General features: G+C 43.9%; 1 protein-coding gene and 1 pseudogene across 43 annotated transcripts in view; both read left to right on the top strand.

The window, feature by feature from the left end:
• The window catches only part of LOC144576556 (uncharacterized), a 537,019-nt gene that overhangs the window by 359,181 nt on the left and 159,738 nt on the right, over window positions 1–18,100 (top strand). For 26 of the 43 annotated variants that reach the window (XR_013527075.1, XR_013527049.1, XR_013527037.1 and 23 more), the window contains 7 exons: window positions 2,533–2,621; window positions 4,077–4,138; window positions 4,418–4,680; window positions 5,217–5,321; window positions 7,865–8,097; window positions 9,924–10,046; window positions 11,412–11,492. The gene's annotated coding sequence lies outside the window, so the exon portion shown is untranslated. Of the gene's footprint in view, window positions 1–220; window positions 317–2,532; window positions 2,622–3,696; window positions 3,861–4,076; window positions 4,139–4,417; window positions 4,681–5,216; window positions 5,322–7,864; window positions 8,098–9,923; window positions 10,047–11,411; window positions 11,493–12,615; window positions 12,728–18,100 lie in introns of those variants that run through there. The other 17 variants (XR_013527066.1, XR_013527065.1, XR_013527067.1 and 14 more) reach the window with 13 other exon arrangements.
• Window positions 9,305–9,402, top strand: LOC118148167 (U6 spliceosomal RNA; annotated as a pseudogene).

The following is an 18,100-nucleotide window of genomic DNA, read 5'->3' as shown; positions in this document are numbered from 1 at the left end:
TCTTTTTCAACCTCCCCCTTAGAGGAACAGCTGGCATGAAGTTTACATGAGTAAACAGAGTAGAGAAAAAGGAATGTGGGGTAAACAGGCTCAACCATATGACTTAAAGCTCAAATGTAAGAACTGGCTGTCTTCAGCCTGGCTCATTAAAACTTCGGCTTCCCAAAGGTTTGAGACTATATTCTATACTTCCCTAATATTTCCCTTAATATTTTTCCAGCCACCATGAGTGAATCCCAGCACTGCCCTGCATAAAATATATCGTTAATTATATTTCCTATTTGATGTTTGACTCCCCCTCCTCCTTCACTAAAAGGTAAGTAAGGGAAGGGATTTTGTCTGTTTTGTTCTGTTGTAAGCCTAAAGCCCTAGAAGGTGCTCAGTAAATATTTGTTGTTTGAATGAATAAATCAGCCTATGATTGAATCAGACAGTCGTCTGTGGAAGGGACTTTTCATACCCGTGGTGCATATGTGTATGATAGCTGGCATAGGGGGGGATGTGGTCAGAATGGCTCTTTCTATGTGGACTCGTTTTGCTTAGCATAATCCCAGCGGGCTCCTATTGGGGTTAAGCCACAGTTTTAACCTTATTTATTAGTATCATTCTTTAATCATAAAGCCAGAGGCTGTTAAGATTGGAATTGATCTGGGAGACTATTCAGTCTGCTTTTCTTTTTATTGATGTGAGAATAACAGAGCCTAGAGAAAGTAAGCTGATTACTCAACAATCGTAAAGCTTTCGAGGTCAACCTGAAATTAGGCTTCTGATGTGAGATTCTATGGTGTTTCCTTCATGTGTTCCCCCTGGCTAAGACAGTTCATGGGCTTTCAGGTTTGACATTTTTCTCTCCAGTCTCTAAACAAAAGCTTTTCTCTGGACATTCGAGGTCAGCACAGATGGGCAATGACCCTGCAATGTGTGGATAATCCCAAAGGTTGACTACTGTGGATGGGAACTATCCCAGATGTGTCAGGAGTACCACAGGCATGCTCACTTCTCCATTCACTGGAGCTGCATACAGTGGAAAGGAAACCCAAATCAAGACACTTGGCTGCTTCAGTTCTTTTATTACGTGTCACAGTCCGATATGTGTCCATTTAAATTCAGACTTTTTGATGAATCGTCAGACCAGCTGCAGGCCCTTTGGCTCAGAAGTCTTGATCTCACCAACTGTTCATTTTCTTAATGGACTTCCTTACTTCAGGCATTTGTGTGTAGCTGGTCTATTGTGGAGTTGTCAGAGGGGTGTGGAGCCCTCTCTTTTTGGGACAGTCAGTTCTCTCCCTGTAGCATGTCCTGAAGTGGGGCTGTCTCCATTCTCTTTGTGTGTGAAATCTTTTGTTAAGCAGGGTAAAGAGAAAAACTCCTAAAGAGAAAAACTCCTCCAGCATTTGCGGAAACATGTTTGTGAACTGACCAAGATGTAATTGGATGGCATGAAAAAGGCTAAAATTTATTTAATTTATTGCTATCTGGTTTTGGTACATGGTGCCTTAAATTGAGTTTAGAAGAAACTTTGCAGATGGAATTTTGTTCTGTTGCCCAGGCTGGAGTGTAGTGTTGTGATCTCAGCTCACCGCAACCTTTGCCTCCTGGATTCAAGTGATTCTCCTGCCCCAGCCTTTCAAGTAGCTGGGATCACAGGCACCTGCCACCATGCCTGGCTAATTTTTATATTTTTAGTAGAGACGAGGTTCTACCACGTAGGCCAGGCTGCTCTTAAACTCCTGACCTCAAACGATCTGGCCACCTCGGCCTCACAAAGTGTTGGGATCGCAGGTGTGAGCCACTGCGCCCGGCCAAGGGTATCATATTTAATTCTACTCCCTGTGGCCTCTTATACAATACCAGTCATGCATGGAGCCCATGGTTTTGCTGCACCTAGTTTTACTCAAACGAAGGCTCTGGACTTTCATAGTTTACACTGACATATTTCTAGTTTGCATCTGAAATGCACTCTGAGGATGCTGACTTGCAGATAGTTGTTCTTGGCTTCCAGATAGTTATTTTTGTGTCAAGGGAATTTCAAGTGTTTTGAGTATAGTAGCCACACCTCTTAGCTTCATTTTGGTTTGGTTACAAAATTTATTTTAGCTTAATTTTCTTAGATTAAGTGGGCAAAGACAGAGCAAAAGCTTTTGGGAGGCTGAGGTGGGTAGATCACGAGGTCAGGAGTTTGAGACGGATGTGGCCAACATGGTAAAATTTTGTCTTTACTAAAAATACAAAAGTTAGCTGAGCATAGTGGTGCATACTTGTAATTCCCACCACTTGGGAGGCTGAGGCAGGTGAATTGCTTGAACCCAGGAGCCTCTTGAGAAGTTGGGACTACAGCACATGGCACCATACTCAGCTAATTTTTTTATTTGTAGTGGAGATAAGTTTTCTCTATGTCACCCAGGCTGGTTTCAAACTCCTGGACCTAAGTGATTCACCTGCCTTGGCCTTTCAAACTGCTGCAGTTACAGGTGTGAACCATGCCTGTTTTTTTTTTTCTCATTTTTCTCTTCTTCCTTCCTTCTTTGTTAGATGGAAATGTGTCATGTACCAGCTATTCATCCAATGACTGCTCCTCAGTTCCAAATTCAGCCTTCACTGCCTGCTCTGCAAACATAGAGGTGGGATCTTTAAATGCTTCCTCTGTCAACTGGTGCATTATTAAATGTTGTCAGTACATGATGCTTGAGGGGCATCATAAGAGGCTTTTTTTCCTAGTTGTGTACAAATCTTCACAGGCACTGAGCTTCTCCAGCACCAGGCTCCTGCCCTGCATAATGCTTAGTAGCCCGCAGTGACCAGCGGTTTCTCCGCATTTTCCTGGGTGGTTTTGTAGTGAGACAGCTGTTTACCAATACGTTAAGCTAGCACCCTAGATGGTGGCTTTTCAGCAAATTCCAGAAGGCATATTGCTAGCATGTTCCACCAAGTGGTAATGCAGCAATTCTGCCATTGAATTACCCATGACTGTGCCCTGTCTAAGGGGGCCTGGATCTCAGCCTTAGTGGGGAATCCCTTCCTTGGTCACTCTATCTCAGTGTAGGGACAGTAGGAATTTACTGCTCCTTGTAACAGCTGGTCCTATAGTTTGTTTTTTTGAGGCAGGGTCTCTCTCTTGCCCAGTGTAAAGTGCAGTGGTGAAATCGTGGCTCACTGCAACCTTAACCTCCTGGGCTGAAGCAATTTTTTTACCTCAGCCTCCGAAGTAACTAGGAATACAAGTGTGTGCCACCACACCTGGCAATTTTTTTTTTTTTTTTTGGTAGAGACAGGGTCTCACTGTTTCCAAGGCTGGTCTCAAACTGCTGGCCTCAAGCAGTCCTCCAGCCTTGGCTTCCCAAATTGCTGGAATTGTCAGCATGAGCCACCTTGTCTGGCCTCTGGTAGTCATATGTTCTCTAGAGTTCTCTTTCCTTTTGTAGCCAATCTCTCATATGGTGTCCCCTTGTAATATAATTAATTTTTTTTACTTTAAATTTTACCAGTTTAAACTTTGGGTGATTTTTGTCTTTTGATTGGACTCTGACAAATACAGAACTGATGCTAGGAAGGGTTCTGGGAGAAAGACCCACACAAATGGGATCTGGGCATAGGTTTGGTTATCCAAGGGGCAGCGTTGAGCTCCTTGTCAATGGGAAATGGGCTGCTGGTGATTTTTAGGAAGTGACCTCATAATGTTTCAAGCTACCACTTCCTGTTGATTGTGATGAAATGCCAGCTGAGACACATGCCTTAGGAGCTAAGTGGCTTCTTTACTTGACCACTATGAAGACTTCTGTCGAGAGGGTCCTTTTGGATGCAGTGGAGCAGGGGCACCTAATCCCTGAATCACAGGCCTGTACTTGGCCACACAGCAAGAGGTGAGCAGCAGGTGGGCGAGCAAAGCTTCATCTGTATTTATGGCCACTCCCGTCTTTTCCACCTGATCTCCACCTCCTGTCAGGTCAGTGGCAGCATTAGATTCTCATAGGAGCAGGAACCCTATTGTGTAACTGTGCATGCAAGGGTTCTACCTTGCTGTGTCTTTATGAGAATCTGTTGCCTGATAATCTACCACTATCTTTCCTCACCCCCAGATGGGACCATGTAGTTGCAGGAAAACAAACAAGCTCAGGACTCACACTGATTGTACATTATGGTGAGTTATATAATTATTATATACTACAATGTAATAATCACAAAGTACACAATAAATGTAATATGCTTGAAATATTCCAAAACTGACCCCTGCCCCCAGCCTGTGGAAAACTTGTCTTCCATAACATTGGTCCCGGGTGCCAAAAACCTGGGGACCGCTGCGCTTGAGCACTCACAGACAGAAAAACACGAAGCTCAAGTCTTAGCATAAGTCACGGTCTAAGATCCAGAGAGCTTCCACGATAGCCCAAACACAATTCCTTATTTCTTGTTTCCACAGGGTTATTATTGAAAATCAAACACAAACTTAAAGGTGTGAATTGCTGAATTACAATGACAGTTGAATTCACTGCATCTCCAAGGTTCTCATGAGAACATTGGGGCACTAATAGGTGAAGAATGGGATTTTCTTTTTGAGACCGTCTCCCTCTGTTGCCCAGGCTGGAGCACAGCGATGTGATCTTGGCTCACTGCAGTCTCAACCTCCCGGGCTTAAGCTATCCTCCTGCGTCAGCCTCTGGGATAGCTGAGGTATGACCACAGGTATGAGCCACAACACCCAACTAATATTTTGTGTTTTGTGGAGATGTGGTTTTACCACATTGCTCAGTCTGGTCTTAAACTCCTGGGCTCAAGACATCCACCCACCTTAGACTTCTAAAGTTTTGAGATTATAGGCAGCAGCCACCATGCCTGGCCCTGTTTTCTTTGGTACTGGTTTAATTTGAAGGCCTCCAATTGTCTTCCTGACTTCTAGGCTTGCTCGCTTCAGCCTATTCACTGAAGCCAGAGGAATTTTTCTAAAAGGCCAATTTGGGTCAGAATGGTTCTTGATTAAAACCTGCTGGTGACTGCCCATTGCCTTTAAGATAGAATCAAACTAATTAGGCCACAGGGCCTGGTAAGAGCTGGCCTCTGCTTACCTTTCCAGTTTTATCCTGCACCACCCTCCCCATATCCCTACCCTCCAGCCACATGGAATGTCAGTTTCTTTGGGGGACTTTACTGGTGTCCTTCTTCAGGAAACCTTCTCCTACTTTCATCATCACTCTTTGACTCTCGTCTTTGCTCATCTTTAGCCTCAGCCAAGGTGTCTCACCCCATTCTCTATGATGCGACAAGAAGCCCCTTGGGAGCATTTCAGTCTCACTCTGTACTTCTGTCATTGTGCTCCTCACAGTCTGGTAAGTGTTGGCATACGATTGCTATATTCGTCTATTTTGCCTTGTTATAAGCATATATATGAGGCTCAGTAGTTTATAAATAGAAAAGGTTGGCCAGGCACAGCAGCTCATGCCTGTAATCCCAGCACATTGGGAAGCCGAGGCAGGTGGATCACAAGGTCAAGGGATTGAGACCATCCTGACCAACATGGTGAAACCCCATCTCTACTAAAACAAAAATTAGCCTGCCTTGCTGGTGCATGCCTGTAATCCCAGCTACTCAGGAGGCCGAGGCAGGAGAATTACTTGAACCCAGGAGGTGGAGGTTGCAGTAAGTCTACATCATGCTACTGCACTCCAGCCTGGATGATAGAGTGAGACTCCATCTCAAAATAATCATCATCATCATAACAAACTTAGCTAGGTATGGTGGTCCATGCTTGTAATCCCAGCTACTTGGGAGGCAAGATCCCTTGAGCCCAGGAGATGGAATCTGCAGTGAGTCATAATCACCTCACTTTACTTCAAGCCTGTGTGACAGAAGTGAACTCTGTATCCAAAAAAGAAAATAGTCATTGGGGAAAAAAGACTAAACAAGCAAAGGTGTCAGGAGAGTCCTGTGAATGCGGGTCATGTCAGCAGAGTGTAGGGACTACTGGGCAGGAGGGACTTGAAGAACGGGGTGGTGGAGACAAGGTCATTCATCCTAAACAGTTTGCCCTGTAGCATGTAGATCAAATATCCAATGTTGGCTGCTGGTGACTGAACTGGGCTTCCTGTTTCTGTGTTTGGTTTGACCATCACAATGTTGAAAAACCTTTGAAGTGAATACCTTGCCATTTGCTACAGTTCGTCCTGGGGTCTGTCATTACTCCAGCCTCCTTTCTTCATGTAGGTTGCCTGATATGCTGAAACCTGTGTTTGCTCTCCCTGCAGATGGGTGGGTAGGAGGTGATTTAAGGAGGAACATTTAATATATAAGATTTTATATATGTATATATATGTGTGTGTGTGTGCATATATATGTGTGTATATATATGTGTGTGTATATATGTGTATGTGTGTGTGTGTGTATATATATATGAAAGTAAATAGACTGGGTGTGGTGGCTAAAGCCTATAATTCCAGCACTTTGGGGGGCCAAGGCAGGAGGATTAGTTTGATCTAGGAGTTCAAGACCAGCCTAGGCCACATAGTGGCCTTCTCTACAAAAAATTTAACAAATTCGGCATGGGGGCATACACCTGTAATTTGAGTTACTTGGTTAGGCTGAAGTGGGAGGATTGCTTGAGCCCAGGAGTTGAAATCTGCAGTGAGCTGGGATCTCACCACTGTTCTCCAGTCTTGGTAACAGAGTGAGATCCTATCTCAGAAAAAAAAAGAGAGAGAAATAGATCCAGCACTGGTGGGAGTATACTTTTGAGTACTCTTTAGGAGAAATTTATATTTTAATATTTTTTTCTTAAGTTTTTTATATTCTAGCAAACCATTTCTTCAACAAGGAGAAATAAATGTCATCCAAAGAGCCCTAGGAGCAAGGGCAGACTCAGAAAGTCAGAAGCACTGTAGTCATTTTGAGCAGCTTCTATCTTCGGACTGCTAAGCTGGCCAGTGCCAGGCTGGGTCCATTTTTTCTCCTCTTCAATTTCTTAAACTGAAAGAGTCCTGCTAGAATCTGAAGTCAGATCTGTAGGTTAGCATGGAGTCAGCAGTTTGCTATGTTGTGAGGTCTTACCCCAGGAACTACAGAATACAAAATGCAAGAGAAAGTTGGAATAGAACATCTCTCAGGGAAATGAGAGCCAGAGATACGGCAGTGCCCTATGGAGACAGCCAGCCTTGTGGAAAGGCTGTACTTTGGTTAGATGTCCACAATCTGGAATGTGACCTTCAATATTATTGGTCCACAAACTCCGGTTTCTCGTTTTTCCTGCAGAGGTCAGTGTCGTAGGGAGTGGTTCATCTTAGCAGAATTTCCTGGTTTTCATGGCAGGTGTTCCATTTGTTAATTGACAAAGGAGGCATATTTCTCCTCTGGTAACCAGAATATTTATGTCCTTTCCCTCGGGACTCCCTTGAAGGTTCTTGGGAAACTAAGCAGAGGATGAGGAAAGGTTGTGAACACGCTTGCTGGTCCCTTCCTGTCCTACAAAAGAGCACACCTCTTCTGTAACCAGAAGACCCTTTTCATTAGTCAAGGCTGGACAGACTGAGGGGTGTGTGTGTGTGTAGACACGGTCTCACTCTGTTACCCAGGCTGGAGTGTAGTGGTGAGATCATTGCTCACAGCAGCTTCCACTTCCTGGGTTCAACTATCCTCCCACTTAAGCCTCCAGGGTAGCTAGGACTATAGGAATGTGCTGCCATACCCAGCTCATTTTCTAATTTTTTTTTTTTTTCTTTTTTTGTAGAGTTGAGGTTTCACTGTGTTGCCAAGGCTGGTCTTAAACTCTTGGCCTCACGGGATCCTTCTATCTTAGTCTCCCAGTGGGCTGGGATTATAGATACGCGGCACCTCACCCGACCTGTGATGAGTTTTTGACAATGTCATTCCTTTTTTACAGAAGCACCTAAGCTGAAGAGTCCCTTGAGAACAAGTACTATCCTGTGGTTTCATAACCTTTCTTCCATTTGTGGTTCTTGCCGAGTTAAATTTAAAGTGCATCTTATCAAGATGGATAAACCCAACTTTTCCAGAGCTGGAATATAGAAAATGGATGGACATATAAGTCCCACTCACCCATAGCCAAGGCGTGGAGACCTGAACACACCTGAGCCCTAGACATCACATTTCATTGTGAGTAGCTCTGAGATAACACTTCTGGTTGGTAAGTGCCCGCTGGCAATAGTTTATGTAGCAGCAAGTGAAGGAGTAAAGAGTCAAGAAAACATTTTCTGTTCCCAATTCTAGCATTAATTTGATTAGATAATTATTCTCTGAAGAATTTTCATATGCCACAGTTGTGACCCAATTCTCAAGTGAACTGAAAAATTATATTTAAAAGTCATCCTTCTCTCACTCTGTTGCCCAGACTGGAGTGCAGTGGTGCAGTTATGGCTCACTGCAGCCTCAACCTACTAGGCTAAAGCAGTCCTTCCTCAGCCTCACAAGTAGCTGGGACTACAGATGCTTGCATGGATTTTGGTCTACGTGGATATTGGGGAGCTGGAACCAATCTCCCCATATACCAAGGGACAAATTGTATCTGTTTTGTTTTCTTTTGTTTTTGAGACAGTCTTTCTCTGTTGCCTAGGCTGGAGTGCAATGGCACAATCTCAGCTCACTGCAACCTCCACCTCCCAGGGTTAAGAGTAGGCTAAGATTACAGGTACCTGCTATCATGCTGAGCTAATTTTTGTATTTTTGTAGAGACAGGGTTTTATTATGTTGGCCAGACTGGTCTTGAGCTCCTGACTTCAGGTGATCTACCTGGCCTCAACCTCCCAAAGTGCTGGGATTACAGCTGTGAGTCACTGTGCTGGGCCTTTTTTGCTTTTTTTTTTTTCAAGGTGGAGTTTTGCACTCTCTCCCAGGCTGGAGAGCAATGGTACACTCTCAGCTCACCACAACCTCCACCTCCCAGGTTCAAGTGAGTCTCCTGCCTCAGCTTCCAGAGTAGCTAGGGTTACAGGCACCACCACACCTAATTTTGTATTTTTTAGTAGAGATGGGGTTTCTCCATGTTAGGTCAGGCTAGTCTTGAACCCCTGACCTTAGGTGATCCACCTGCCTTGGCCTCCCAAAGTGCTGAGATTACAAGTGTGAGCCACTGCACCCAGCCTCTATCTTTTTTTACAGTTATGCTGTTAAATACATGGTGTTCCAAGACAGTGGTAAATTTTTAATGACAATTTTTAATTGAGTGGAATTACCATAAAAATAATAAAAGTAGCAGCTAACATTTACTGAGCTGTTACTAGGTACCTATAAATACCATGGATTTTTAAATTCCCCATAACTCTTCCTGATTTCGCTTAACCGCTCTATCTGAAATTACTCATGCTTGCTTCAGTAGCACATATCCTAAAGCCGGAATAATAGAGAGATTGGCATGGCCTCTGCAAGAATGACATGCAGATTTGTGAAGTGTTACGTACGTTTTTAAAACGGAAAAATATTACTCTTAGATTTACTGTGTTTGTGCATATGACCTTTTGTTTAGGTTGAATTGTATCCTAAGATGATATTTCCAGCCAGAAATGAGATGACTGTGAGTCACAGGACATTAGCATTCTTGTTATACTTGGTGTAAACTGCCGAGCTTTCAGGCATGGTGGCTGTCGGCCTATAATTCCAGCACTTTGGGAGGCTGAGGTGGGAGGATCGCTTGAGGCCAGGAGTTGGAGGAGGCAGTACAGTGAGTCACTGTATTCTTTTTTAAAAATTTCCAAGCTTTACCCTGGTGGAAGGCTTGTATACAATTTAAACATCACTAATAGTAAAAGAAAATGCCCATTTCACTGCACCTTTGCTGGCACAGGGTACAATAACAAGTTATTTTTTGTTTGATCATGTTTAGTAAATAAAAGATATCATTAATACTTTATTTTTGTTACATTTGAATATATATTTCCTTATATTACTTTATTAGCTTTCTTTTTCTCTCTTTCTTTCTTTTTCAGATGAAGTTTCACTCTTTTTGCCTAGGCTGGAGTGCAACGGCACAATCTCTGTTGACTGCAACCTCCTTCTCTTGGATTCAAGCCATATTCTTGCCTCAGTCTGCAGAATAGCTGGAATTACAGGCATGTGCCACCATACCTGGCTAAGTATTTTCAATAGAGACAGGGTTTCTCCATGTTTGTCAGGCTGGTCTCGAACTTTGTACCTCGTGATCCAACTGACTCAGCCGGGATTAGAGCGTGCCCAGCTAGCTTTCTTTCTTGCTCCCCCTCCTTTTTTGGGAGACCAAGTCTCACTCTGTAGCCCAGGCTTGAGTATGGTGGTACAGTCTCGACTCACTGCAGCCTTGACCTCCTGGACTCAGGTGATCTTTCCACCTCAGTAACTGGGACTGTAGGCACATGCCACCATGTCTGGCTAATTTTTTTGATTTTTAATAGAAACAAGGTCTTGCTATGTTTCCCAGTCTGGTCTGGAATTCCTGGCCTCAAGCAGTTCTCCCACCGCCCCCTCCCAAAGTGCTGCTATTATAAGCATCAGCCACCAAGGTTGGGCTGTCCATGTCTTTTCTGTTTATTTGTAGAGTTAACATGTCTTTTACTAATTAGATGATCTGTATATTTAATCTTTTATTAAATTATAAAAATAGTAAATACTTTTAAATGAAGAAGTGGAAATTTTCCTTTACTCTTTAGACCCATAATCTTGTCTCAGGAAATAATTGGCCGTATTGTTCAAATACATATGGGCTGATTGAATATCGCTTCTCATTTTCATGTTTTGTGGACATCTGTGTCAATTTCTATTGATGTATCTGAATCCTTTTCATGGTTGCATAATGTTTTAGTATATGGATATATCACAAATAGCCATTTAGGCTCCTTCTAATATTTGCTTTGAGCTCTTTATGTCATGAAAAATTAACCTCCTCAGCAGGTGTGGCAGCTCACACCTGTCATCCCAGCACTTTGGAAGGCTGAGGTGGGAGAACTGCTTGAGGGAAAAGGATTACCACCAGCCTCGTCGACATAGCAGCACATTGTCTCTAATAAAAATTAAAGATAACGTGAGCTGGACATTGCAGTTTACACCTGTAGTCCCAGCTACTGGGGAGTCTGAGACTGGAGGATCACTTGAGCCTAGGAGGTCGAGGCTGCAGTAAGCTATGATCACACAACTGCATTCCAGCTTTGGTAACAGTAAGAATGTGTTTCTTCAATAAAATAAAAATCAGGTTGGAAGATTGCTGAAGTCCTGGAGGTTGAGGCTGCAATGAGCTGTGATTGTACCACTGCGGTCCAGCCTAGGGGATAGAGCAAGATTCTTTCTCAAAAAAGTAAAATAGAATAAAAATAAACCCTTTAGCATATTTCCCAGTAACACTTTCCCTCTTACGTTTTTCCTAGAAGCTCTTGAATTCTGTTTGCTTTTCACATATCTTTTAAAACTTTTATGGGATTTTTTGATTCTTTCTTTTATTTTTAAAGAATATCTGTTTGTCACTTCCGGCTGGATCTACCATGAAAGACATCAGAGTTCAGGAGGAGACTTGGCATCATGTTATTCAGGTACAAAAAGACTCGGACAATAACTCAACAATGATCAAACAATAGTGCATGCGTCAAGTGCAATGGGAAGCTTTTCTGGAGAGTGGGAGAAGCTTCCAGATAAGGTGACAGTGAAGCTGGCTTTTGAAAGATGAGGAAGAGTTGTGTGAGAGTAGGGAGCAAAGGGGGATGTGGAGGGATGGGGAATGGTCAGGGAAACCAGCAGTTCAAAGACCTGGACAATTAAGATGGCACATTTGGTTCAGGGAATAGGGAATTAAGTGTGGCAGGAATGCTTTGGAGAGACAGTAATTGGCTTGTATGGAATTTTGCCTGAGAGACCTCACTACAGTTTCTAATCTGGTGATGTTATCATCCATCTCTGTTTCTGTCAGATAGTTTGGAATAGGTGTGATGATCACAGTAACATCAAGCATAATATTTTGTGAATTCTCACAAAATTCCAGGCGGGTACCAGTTATCCCCATTTTCTGAATGAGGTGATAAAGACTTAGGGATAATGAGTGATTTGCCCAAGCTCACATGGATATTGAGCTGAGTCAGATGTAGGGACTGGTTTGACTTTAATGCTTGCTCTGTTCATGAGCACCATGTATTGCTTCTCCTATGCAGTTAGGCAGGTAGGTGAAAGAAAAGCCCATGTTTCTCTCGTCACACACTTTGACTGACTGTGTGTGTGGAGCTTATACACCAAATTCTCCAGTGTTCTGGATATTAACTGGGTATCCCACAATTTTATTCTGACACTACCTGGAGCTGGCGCAGACCCTGCAGGTTAGGCGTTTAGTCCCGTGAGACTACCCTCACTTTAGATGCCAATGGCAAATATTAGGCTTTGGCCTGTACTTTTGACCAACCTATTACAAATCAGGGGTTCTCATGACCCCCTTCTTTGATTTAATCATGTGCTGGAACAGCTTATAGAACTCAGAAAAATAGTTTATTATTTTTTTTTCTGAGAGACAGGGTCTCATTTTTTTGCCCAGGCTGGTGTGCAGTGTTGCAGTCATAGCTCACTGCAGCCTCAACTGCCTGGGCCCAAGTGGTCCTCCCCCCTTCCTAGTAGCTGAGACGACATGCCTGCACCACCACATCTGGCTAATTTCTTTTATTTTTTTTTTAGCGATGGGATCTTGTTTCGTCGCCCAGGCTGGCCACAAATTCCTGGGCCCAAGTGATCTTCCCACCTTAGTCACTTAAAGTGCTGGGATTACAGATGTGAGCCACCACATCTGGTGAGTTCATTTTCTATTCCTGGTTCACTGTAAAGGATATGTCTCAGAAACAGCCAGTGAAAGAGATGTGCATGCTGGATGCAGTGGCTCATGCCTGTGATCCCAGCGCTTCGGGAGGTTGAGTTGGGAGGATCGCTTAAACGCAGGAGTTTGAGTTCAGCCTGGGAAACATGGTGAAACCCTCTCTCTATAAAATACAAAAATTAGCTGGGCATGTTGATATGTACCTGCAATCCCAGATACTGAGGAGGCTGAGGCAGGAGAATCACTTGAACCCAGTATGCAGTGGTCGCAGTGAGCTGAGATCACGCTACCGCACTCCAGCCTGGGCTGCTGAACAAGATTTTTTCTCAAAAAATAAATGAATACAAATAAATAACTAGGTGTGGTGGTGTGCACCTGTTGTTCCAGCTACTAGGGAAGCTGAGGTGAGGATGCATTGAGCTGGGGACTGGGGAAACTTAGGTTGTGGTGAGCTGAAATTGTGCCACTGCACTCTAGCCTGGACAAAAGAGCCAGACTCTGTCTTTAAAAAAAAAGAAAGAGGAGAACGAAAGGAAGGAAAAGGAGAAAGAAATGAAAGATGTATGCCCAGGGTAAGGTAAGTGGGAGGTGCACAGAGCTTCCATGCCCTCTGTTCAACATGCCGCCCTCCCAGCACCACCTGTATTCAACCAGAAGCTCTGCAAACCCTGTTGTTCAGGGTGTTTACAGAGGCTCAATTATGCAAGCATGATGGATAAAATCTTTGGCCATTGATAATTAAGTCAATCTTCAGCCACTCTCACCTCCTGGACTTCAGCAGGTGAGGCTAAAAGTTCTAAGCCTCTAATCATGTGGTTGCTTTCTCTGGCAATCAGCCTTCCTCCTGAAGAAATCCAGGGGTGTGCACCCACCCAGTCATCTCAACCACATCTTCAAATGCATTCTTAGCATGCTGGAGATCCCAAAGTTCTTAGAGTCTCTTGTGTTAGAAAGCTGGGACCAAGAGCAAATATTAAAACTAAAGATGCTCCTATCACCTCTACCACTGAGGTCTTTATCAGCATTCAATAATAAAGGGACAGGAACCAGGGACAGAGAAGAAATATATATTTATTTTCTTTTTTTTTGAGACAATCTCCCTGTGTCATCCAGGCAGGAGCACAGTAATATGATCATAGCTCATGATAGCTTTGACCTCCTGAGCTCAAGTGATCTTCCCACCTCAGACTTCAGAGTAGCTGGGACTACACATGCATGTCACCCATGCCCAGCTCATTTTTGTAAAGATTAGATTCAGTTATGTTGCCCAGGCTGATCTGAAACTCCTGGGCTAAAGCCATTATTTCACATCAGCCTCTCAAGTAGCTGGGACTGCAGGCGCACACCACCATGTCGGGCTGATAATGATTTTTATGCTTTCATAGAGGTGGGATCTCACTCTGTTTTCCAGGCTAGTTTCAAACTCCAGGCCTTAAATGTTCCTCCTGCCTTGACTTCCCAAAGTGTTGGGGTAATGGGTGGGATCCACCATGCCCAGCAGTCAGAAAGATCCTTATAAAAGAAAGAGGTTAGAAGAGTGAGAATTGGAGCAGGAGATGTGTTGGTGGAAGCAGAGTTAGAGAGGGAGATTTGCAGATGTTTCACTTCTGGCTTTGAAGATGGAGTTAAGGGCCACGATCCAAGGAATGGGGGTGGCTTCTAGAAGCTGGAAAAGCCAAGGGAACACTTTAGAGCCTCCAGAAGGAATGCAGCCCTGCTGACACCTTAACTTTAGCCTTAATAGACCTAATTTGGGCTTTGATTCCCAGAAGTGTAAGTTGGTAGATTTGTGGTATTTTAAGGGACTATCGTAGGGTAGTTTGTGGCAGCAGCAAGAGGAAATAAACATGACGCCAAGCATCGTGGCTGATGTTGGTAATCCCAGCACTTTAGGAATCCCGGCAGGAGGATCACTTGAGGCCAGGAGTCCAAGGTCAGCCTGGGCAACATAGTGAGACCCTGTCTCTACAAAACATTAAAAGGACCGGGTGTGGTGGCTCACTCCTGTAATCCTAACACTTTGGGAGGCCAAGGATCACCTGAGGTCAGGAGTTTGAGACCAGCCTGGCCAACATGACAAACCCCCATCTCTACTAAAAATACAAAAATTAGCCAGGCATAGTGGCACACACCTGTGATCCCAGCTACTTGGGAGGCTGAGGCTGAGGAATCACTTGAACCTGGGAGGTGGAGGTTGCGGTGAGCTGGGTTTGCACCATTGCACTCCAGCTTGGGCAAGAAGAGTGAAACTCCATTTCAAAATAAAACAAATTAGCCAGGCATGATGGCATGCACCTGTCGTTCCAGCTACTAGGGAGTCTTGAGGTGGGAGGATCAGTTGAGCCTAGGAATTCGAGGTTGCAGCGAGCTGTGATTGCACCACTCCGCTCCAGCCTTGGTGATAGAGTGAGATCTTGTTTTTTTAAAAAAAAAAAAAAAGGGAATGGGGACAGATTGCAATGTTAAATAGAAAGGTCAGGGGTGGCCTCCTAAGTGAAAATTGAGCAAAGTCTTGGAGGGGAAGGAGCTGGCCGAGGTGCTGAAGGAGGAGCATTGTGGGCAGAAACAACAGAATAAAGTGTCTGAGGCTCTGGAAGGAGGCCAGTGGAGCAGGAGATGGGGAGAGGATTAGCGGAGGAGGCCATGGAGTTGCTGTGTGGGGATCAGTATAGATGGCGTAAGCCCTGGGAGGTTACTGCTGGGGCTTTGGCTTTTACTATGAGATGGGAACTGTGGGAGGGTTCTGAGCAGAGAGGTGACATGATTCGTCTCCTGATATAAAAGCATTCTCTGGCTGCTGAGTTGAGAAAGACTGGGAAGATTTGGATGGAAGCATGGGGGTCAAACTGTGGTAACATCCAGGTGGAAGATGATAGTGGTCCTGACCAGGGTCATGGTGTTGGTGAGAGATGGTCAGAGGAGAGTAGGGGAAGAGTCCAGGGAGTTGCTGGGTGGGGATCTTCAGTACATGGTGAAGACAGTGAACAGGATTTCCTGACAGACTGGATGTGGGGTGTGAGAGAAGGCAGGGGTCGAGGTTGAGTTTGATTCTTATTGAATTATTAAGTAATTTTTAAAAACTCTACTGCCTTTCCCAGTGTTACCAAATATGGGATGCTAGATTAAAGAAATCTCTTCAGGCTCAATGCAGTGGCTCATGCCTGTAGTCCCAGATGTTGGGGAAGCAGAGATGGGAGTATCTTTTCAGGACAGAAGTTCAAGACCAGCCTGGGCAACATAGCAAGACCTCCTCGCGACAAAAATATTTTTCAAAATTTAATAAAATAAATGTAGCTAGGCATGGTGATGTGTACTTGTAGTCTCAGCTACTCAGGAGGCTGAGAAATTAGCCAGGTATGGAGGCACTCAACTGTAGTAACAGCACTGGGGAGCAGAGGCAGGAAGATGGCTTGAGCCCAGGACACTGAGGCTGCAGTGATCTATAAGTGCACAACGGCACTCCAGCCTGGGTGGCAAAGCGGGACCTTGTCTCACAATACAAATAAAGTGATGAAATCTCAAATCAGAGCCTTTTGGCTCTGCAGCCCTTGCAACCCTGGAGGCATGCAGTGGGGTTTTTATCACTGGGAATGAGGAGACCCCTGCCCAGTGTTGTTGCCTGACTAATCAGTGTTTTAAAAAATATGTTAATCGGTCCGGGTGCAGTGACTTAGGCCTGCATTCCCAACACTTTGGGAGAATGAGGTGGGTGGATCACGTGAAGTCAGGAGTTCAAGACCAGCTTTGCCAACATGGCAAAACCGTATCTCTACTAAAAAACAAAGATTACTTTGGGAGGCCGAGGCGGATGGATCACAAGGTCAAAAGATCGTGACCATCCTGGTCAACAAGGTGAAACCCTGTCTCTACTAAAAATACAAAAATTAGCTGGGTATGGTGGCGCGTGCCTGTAATCCCAGTTTCTCAGGAGGCTGAGGCAGAACTGCCTGAACCCAGGAGGCGAGGTTGCAGTGAGCCGAGAAGGCGCCATTGCACTCCAGCCTGGGTAACAAGAGCAAAACTCCGTCAGAAAAAAAAAAAAAAAAAAAAAAGAAAAGACAAAAAAACAAAGATTAGCCAGGCATGGTGGCAGATGCCTGTAATCCAAGGTACTTCAGAGGCTGAGACAGGAGAATCCTTTGAATTGGGAGGTGGGGCAGAGATTGCACTGAACCGAGATTACATGTTTCATCCCAGCCTTCGGGAAAGAGCGAGACTCTGTCTCAAAGAAACAAAAGGATTACTTATATTACTACTTAATAATTTTATTATTGTTTAAGATGGAGTTTTGCTCTTGTTACCTAGGCTAGAGTGCAATGGCATGATCTTCACTCACTTCAAACTCTGCCTCCCGGGTGTAAGCAGTTCTCCTGCCTCAGTCTCTCAAGTAGCTGGGATTACAGGTGCCTGCCACCACACCTGGCTAATTTCGTATTTTTTAGTAGAGACAGGGTTTCAGCATGTTGGAGGGCTAGTCTCAAACTCTTGACCTCAGGTGATCCACCCACCTCGGCCTCCCAAAGTGCTGGGGTTATAGGCATGAGCCATGTCGCCCAACGAGTTTTATTATTAATAGGTAATGAATAAAATATTTTAAAATGTTTGTTTTGTATTAGTTATAATAACATGTAATGTTTTTATTATTAATACGTAATAAATAATATTTTTAAAAGTTTGTTTTATTTTTAACTTTAATGTAATTATTTATGTAAAGAAACAGTCTTAGAAATCTTACATAAAGTTAAAAAATGTAACGGGATGCTAGACCCCAAAAGATTTAGAAGCATTACTCTGAGAACTTCCAGTTTAGAAATATACAGAGTTAGCCACATACAACTTGCTACGTGATCTATTTTTTTTTTCTTTTTTGTTTTAGGATATGGGGTCTCACTCTGTCACCTAGGCTGGAGTACAGTGGTGCAATCACAGGTCACTGCAGGCTTGCACTCCTGAGCTAAGGATCCTCCTGCCTCAGCCTCCTCAGTAGCTATACATGATGACACCTGGTTAATTTTTAAATGCTTTCATACACATTGGATCTCACTTTGTTGGTCAGGCTGGTGTCAAACTCCTGGCCTCTAGTGACTTTTCCATCCCTGCCTCCCATCCTAGAGGCATGATCCACCACAACGAGCACTTGTTCAATTTTCTAAGAAAATAAAATTTTCTAAAGTAAGCCTGTGGCAGGAAGATAAAAGTAAAAAACAGAAGAATACATTCTAATGATTTATTCCCACATATTCTTATGAAAGCAAGAACTTTTAGTAGACACATATTTTACAAAGGCAAAGAAACAATGTTTTACAGGTATTTCAACACACACTGTCATGTTCTTACTTCTCTGACATC

This window comes from Callithrix jacchus, chromosome 15, assembly GCF_049354715.1.
Source record: "Callithrix jacchus isolate 240 chromosome 15, calJac240_pri, whole genome shotgun sequence".
NCBI classification, from domain to species: domain Eukaryota; kingdom Metazoa; phylum Chordata; class Mammalia; order Primates; family Cebidae; genus Callithrix; species Callithrix jacchus.
Note: the sequence above shows the minus strand (reverse complement) of the source record. Positions and strands in the feature narration are given on the sequence as shown.